The sequence below is a fragment of the Lycorma delicatula genome, chromosome 3, assembly GCF_047948215.1.
Source record: "Lycorma delicatula isolate Av1 chromosome 3, ASM4794821v1, whole genome shotgun sequence".
In the NCBI taxonomy this organism is placed as follows: Eukaryota; Metazoa; Arthropoda; class Insecta; order Hemiptera; family Fulgoridae; genus Lycorma; species Lycorma delicatula.
In genome coordinates, this window is record NC_134457.1 from 194,370,309 (window position 1) to 194,377,832 (window position 7,524).

Here is a 7,524-nt window from a genome sequence, read left to right on the forward strand (position 1 = left end):
TACACAACTTATTTTTAACATGCAAATTTATAATATTAAACAATAATAACAAAAGTAAATACCTTTAGTAGTAAATTATCCTACAGTAAAAGGGAGTACCGCAATGTAAGGAGGGCCACTTACATGGCAGCTCTCCCTTAGAATATTAAATGAACCGTTGAGTTACCTGAAACAAAAGAAAATAAGACAAATTCAATTAGCGGTTGTGAAATTAATATAGTTTAAATTTAATATAGAAATAGAATCGCTAGCTAGGTAGGTACATAAGATAAGCTATACCCTCTTCCACTAGATAGATACCGAGAACACTGAATTTTTTACATCTCCGACATCGTTAGATATCCTGTGAGAAATCATTGAAAAACACCATTTTAATAGATCAAGGTGGAAGAAAATAAAGGAATAAAGTGGATGTTAGAAAGGCGTAATCCACAAGGATCGCTAAACAAGACAACTCGCTCAAAGAAATTCTAAGCCACTTTTAAGGCAGCAGGGATTCCTCTCTTACAAGAACAGAGCGCTTTTACCAAGAATAGAAGCAAAAAAATTATTCTGAATTAAGATTCACTGATATAGATGGTAGCAGATCTATATCGCATCCAGGAATGTGTGTTATATGAACCTATTTGGACGAGCTAAAATTTTCAGCTAAGAATAATGTCGAATGGTAACAAAAATCGACACAGGATGTCGGTTCAGTACACCATCTGATCCTTTTACTAATTTTTATATATATATTATTTTTTTAAATTATACTTAATATTTTTATAGAATGAACTGCATCATTTATTTTACAATTTTATATAGGTTTCCACTTGTTTTGATCGCTTGGTATTTAAAATTCATGAAATATTTATTTATGTACCGTCTAATTTGCAAGTATATTCTACAACAAGTTTTGACAATGAGGTGCGAGCACGGTTTCATTCAATTTTCAAACCGCTGCCAGGCAAGAGATTCATCGCCAAAGCAAGCAAAACAATAAAGGACTAAACAAAATTTCTATGTCAAAAAAGAAAAAAAACTTGTGAAACCACTTCTAAATTTTCACACAGTATATTTTCTATTAAAATAATACGTTAAATGAAGATATCGCTTTGTTTCATCTATCAAAACCCCGTTCTCTATCTGTAAACGTACATAAAATTCATTTTTATTATAATTAAAAGTTTGGGGGTATTCAAGTGAAAAGATGACTGTCACGACAATAGTTTGATAATTATTTCATTCATTTTACACGATGAAATCTCTCAATATCAATCGTTTTTCATGACTATTCTTTACATTAGAAACAAATAATTGTTGTCAACAAAAAGAATAATTTAGTTAAATTATATATTGCATTTCAATTTTATTAACAACGATGAAAAAATCAAGTGATTTACTGCTAACCGATAAATACTCAAAATATTATTAGGAAGGTTAAAAATATGAATAACAGTCCCTTGAAATATAAGCCAACAAATGTACAAGATAATCTTATGAAGTTTCATTGCAGTAACTAACAAAATTCATAAAAATTTGTGTAAACACCACCTAAACACAGTAATTACATTACTTATACTTACCTAATTTATTTCCAATAACTAGTTTGTGCAGTCAGTACCTTAAACCTTCAGTTTGTATTAAATTGTAACTTATTCTTTTTAATTGATTTGTATTTTTTTTTTCATTATAAATATTTCCAGTTACATTTATGTTCATAATATAATTTAAAATTTCACAAGTAACATTATAATTTATGTTAAAAAAGAGAACTCATTAAAAAGAATAAGTTTTAATGCGATAAAAACAGAATTTAATACAGACTGAAGATGCAGGGGTACTGCGAAAAACAGTCAGTGCAAACTTATATGGCAAGTTTATTTTATACAATTACTGTGTTTTGGTGGTTTATATTTCAAATAAAATATATATGAGAGACAAATTAGGCATTGACCGGATACTGGCACTTCTCTCATATGTAATGCTACTAAGTTTCGTCTCTTTATTATACTGATGTTTCCTTTATTGCATTTATATTGTAATTTGCCACACAAAATTTCTGTGTCCCAAATGACATTTAATATCAGATCTACCTAAAATTTTTTAAAAAAGTTAGAAATAAAAATAACTGCAGTATCACTAATGTCCTGACCTTCTCTTTTTCTGTTTAGCCTCTGGAACCACCGTAAGATATTACTTCAGAGGATGATATGTATGAAAATTTAAATGAAGTGCAGTCTTGTTCAGTCTCAGGTCAACCGTTCCTGAAATGTATGGTTAATTGAAACCCTACCGTGAAAGAACACAGATATCCACAATCTAGTATTCAAATCCATTTAAAATCTTTACTAGGATTTGAACCTTACAACTCTCGACTTTGAAATCATTTGACTTGCAATGAGGAGTTAACGACTAGACTAGAGCGGTCGGGTAATGCCCTAACCCTGGCCCCTGGTACAAGTTAAGTGATAATGGCTGGTTGAAGCCACAGAGAAGCTCCATTACTTGGTCGTTCTAACTGAAGCTAAACATTACATAAACGGATGGAATCTTTTAATAAATACTAGTATTATTGTGAAATATATATAATGTAGTAAAGAATTAATAGTACCTTAATATTATACAATTTGGCTACACAGCTTTACATTCATCACCACGGCTAATCCAAGGATCAAATCCATCGAGCAGCTGAAAGAATCGATCGATCTGGTACTGTGAAGATGTAGGACGCAGGATGAAGTGAAATGAAGGATGAAGAGACGAAATGTTGAATATAACCTGGTAATCTGTATTATTTCAAGTCTCATTTTTATTTATAGTTTGTAAATTTTTATAGTGAGGAAGATAACGTTCACACTTTGATCTTGATCGCACTTTAATTTCACACTTTATTTACACCAATCACTTTATTTACCCCACAATTTCAGAATATGAAAAAGATAAAATAATTACATACTAAAAACCGGGGTCAGTTCACGCCTTTTTAATATGCGAGGCAAATATATTACATATAAAAATTATTAAATTTTGAAGTAATTTGGATTACTGTTATGCTAGATGGATTTTTTCAAATAATCATTCTCCTTAGGTGTTTACCACAAAAAAATGGTAAATTTTGCAACTAAGTTAATTTTTTAAATAAAAAAATAAGCAAATAAAGTTAAATAATTTATTATGGCACCTCTAAAATCGGCTGACCCTGGTTTGAAAAAATTAAACTAACATGCAAGCATGCATCTTCTTTGAAGCAGGTGGCTGGCTGAACGCTGATTGGGGAAAGCAAAGGGGTATTCAAAATTTAAAATACTTCAAATAAAAAAAAAAATTCTTAAAATTGTAATTAGATATAAATATGCTAACCTTCAATTTGATTAACACCTACCAAAAAAATTTAAGAAAAAGCTTAAGTAATATAATAAATATAAAATATATATATATATATAAATAAATATATATTATATCCTACGTGAACCAGATTTAAAAGCTACAGTTAATTAAGAAATTGCTTCTATATCTTTACTTATTTTTTAAATTTCTTGAACTAAATGATTAATTTTGTCAATGAAATGAATAAAATTTAAATAATTTATAAAAAGGGTAATTTTAAAAACCTACTAATTAATATTTCAAATAAAATTTTATAAAGCAATTAAAACTACAAAAGGAATTTTTACGTGATGTAATACTAAAAAAAAAATGTAAATTGATTTATAAGGAGGACTTCAGCCACTGGTCTGGTAGTGAAGTGATGAGCTGAAAAGACAAAGAAACATAATAAACATAGAGCAAATATAAATAAACTATATCACCCCCAATATATAGACACATTTATATACACAGCACCCCCCTAACCGAAACCCGATGAACGATATCGGGATGATGAAATACGGTCGCGACGCGGTTGACGCGGTACGAATATTTTATGTACCCAGCACTCGCGAGAGCTATTCATTGCATACAACATAGATATTTAAAATGTCAATATGTAATCAAGAATAATAATTAAAATTAATTCTGTATCATATTAGGTACCTGATAAGCTAAGATGCGAATAATACACCCGGAACTGTGCAAGAGCACATCGAATCTCCTACCCGTTAAGGAAAAAGTTGAAATAATACACCCCGAACTGTGTCAGAGCATATCAGATTTGCTATCTGTTGAGGAAAAATCTAAAATAATACACCCTGAACTGTGTCAGAGCATATCAGATTTGTTATCTGTAGAGGAAAAATCTAAAATAATACACCCTGAACTGTTTCAGAGCATATCAGCTTTGCTATGTGTTGATCAAAAATCTAGAATAATACACCCTGAACTTTGTCAGAGCATACCAGATTTGCTATCTGTAGAGGAAAAATCTAAAATAATACACCCCGAAGTGTGTCAGAGCATATCAGATTTGCTATGTGTTGATCAAAAATCTAAAATAATACATCCTGAACTTTGTCAGAGCACATCAGGTTTGCTGTATGTATAACACACTCTAATCTGTGTGTTTTTACAATTTCATAATTTGAAACTATTTCTAAAAATGAAACCGAATTAGAAGATTGAACTAGGGAAATATATGAGTTAACCAGAAGATTTTAGTTTTATAATTTCAACAAGAAAATATTATTGATTTGAAGAAATATAACTTAAGGGATTTTTGTATTATTTTCAATATTAAAAATAGAAGATTTTTCAAAGAAATCAATTACTCAGAGAGTTTTCAATCAATGAATTTACTTGTATTTTCCATATTTCTTTTTTCCCCTTTTGTACTTGTGTAGATGTTGCATTACTATCCAGACCTCTTAATTACCCCTTTTAAGATTCTCTTAAGAATGCATTTTCACAGCATAATATGGCCAATCCCGGTTGTAATTAAAAAAAAGTCGATTTATATTATTGAAAAAAAGGTGAAGTTGCTAATGAATAGCAAATGGAATCAAATTGTGATCGATGACAATCCAAGTGAAAAGGGGGTATTAAATAATGCAAATACTAAATGTAATATTGAAGTTACCTTTATCTGTAGGATTATAGAAAAAAATTAAAACTTATTATTAAGTAATCCATAAGGAGGTCTTTTTTCATCAACGATGTAATATAAGTACAAAGGAATTCTATATGTGAACACCGGGTGGTGCAGAATGATTAATAGCAGGTGACAGGTACCGATTAAATCACAAATTCTAATCTTGTATAAGAAAAGAGAAGGTGCTCGATTTCAGTTTTACACGGTTTGGAAAAATGGTTTATAAAAAATATACATTTATAGAAATAAACGAATAATTTCAGTGGATAACCATTGGGCAAGATATGGCATATACTCTAGAAGACTAAAACCAGCGGGTTTATATATTTAGTTTGCTCATACAAAAGGTTTAATGTAGTGTATTTTTAGGTTTAATATTCCCGTAAAATTATCAAAGGTAATAATGATGGGTCTTTTAAATAGAACTAAAATGATTCCTGACCGATATACTGTAATAGTTCCTTGATGTCTCTGGGCCGAAGACTAGTATATGTTCAAATACTGTGTGACGGTGTCAAAAATAGATTTATGTAATGTTAGATGCTTTTAGAATAGTTAGGGCTTTTAGAATACTTAGAAGATGTTTTTAAATGAAAGCTAAAAAAATCTGATGTGTTGTATCCTTAAATTTATTTATATATAGATAATCAAAGGGACATTTCGGATTTAATTTTGTTGTTAAATATGATTATTTATTTAAGAAATTACTTCATATAATTATAAAAATAAAGGTGAATCCAGAAAGAAAAATAAAATGAGAGACTGTTTTACATAAACAGATCTAATACGATTGAAAAAAGCCAATACTATGAATTAACAAATCATAAATTTCTATTTATTTTAAAAAAAATGGTAAAGTTGTATAAACAGTCTTAAGTGGTTTATAATACCCTCTTACTTAAGATCAATCATATTATAATTTAACCTCTTTGAAGACATATTTCTAATTTAATACTTGAAAATCAAATTATATTACTTTTAAACTTAGATATTCGACTCAAATACAGCAGAATGAATGATATACATAAAATACCCATCATCTAAACTTAAATTAGTGTAATTAATGTTAGTAAGTTAGTCGATGTTACCAAAACAATTTTTTATGATAAAACAGTTATATTTGTAAGCTACATAAAAAGAACATGCAATTACAAGCTATATAAAGAAACATGAAATTACTCTCTACATAACAAGTACATGCAATTACAAGCTACCTAATTATTTTATGTATATTATTAAAATTACTGTATTTGGCCAACAAAACCTGTAAACATAATTTGTATATGAAATAGTAAAAACATTTATCTCTCTCCAAAGAGGTTAAAGTTAAATATTTAATTAAAAGGTTAGGAAAATAATGCTTATTGACATTTTTGAAAAATTGTACTATTTGCATTACATTAAAAAACAGAGAATTCACATAAAGAACAAAATTACAGTGTACTACTTGTTATTATGAAAATAAATAGCAGTATATGATCATTTGACTACTTGCTTAAAGCACGAATATAAACCGGGATTGTATTTTTCTTCCTGTATGAAGTTTTTCAAACAGCTATACATAATTAAATAAATTGAGTAAAACAATTGTAACTGAAAAGAAAAAGCAGAATAAAAAATTGTAAATGATTTCAACGAAGAAATTATTTGAAATAATCGGCTAACGTTTCGATATAAATGTAGCGACAAGGGAGGTACCATCAGTATCTTAACCACCAAACTAACCTAAGAGAGTTAAGAATTACATAAAAAATATATTAAAGCGTAGACAAAAATTCATTTAGAAGAATAAGTAATTAAAAAAATTATGCCCTTATTTTTTCTTTCTACCTAGTCACCTGTATAAACAGAAAAATAAAAAATTTGCACCTGCTTGAAAATAATTAAAGAATACGATTAAACTTTTTCATTGTATTACATACAGTATTCAGAAATTTGCGAGCCTGTTGGCAATTCACTAAACACGGTAATAGATCAAATGAAAATGGACGGGGAAAATATTGAAAATGGATTAGAGCAAGTTTTGTTTGGATTAGTGTATTCTGTTGGTATTTATTTGTGAACTGAAGGAATTAGAATAAATTTTGGCAAAAAATCTGAAACAGTATTGGTTGATTACACTGTGAAACAGCTTTACAAAAGATTTCTTTATCAGGTTACAATCAAGAGACCCAGAAATGAATGCGGTTAACTACAACTGACGTCCAGGAAAAATTTAGAAATATAGGAAACAAAAATAAATTTAAAACTATGTTTAATTAACATAAAAGATAATTTCTTATTAATATAAACTCTTGAGAAATAAATGAAGAATACCTCTGCAATAATGGAAAATATTTGTAGATGTGATAATTGGCTTTTATTTCTAGAGAATTACAGAAAAAATAAATTGAACATCGTAGATGTGAAAATGTGTGGATGTCCGATAAGATTTAGTTCAATGATTTTGTATGAAAGAAGATTCTGATTGTTCTAACGGGAAGATAACACAATTATTATCATCTGAAAAAACTAAA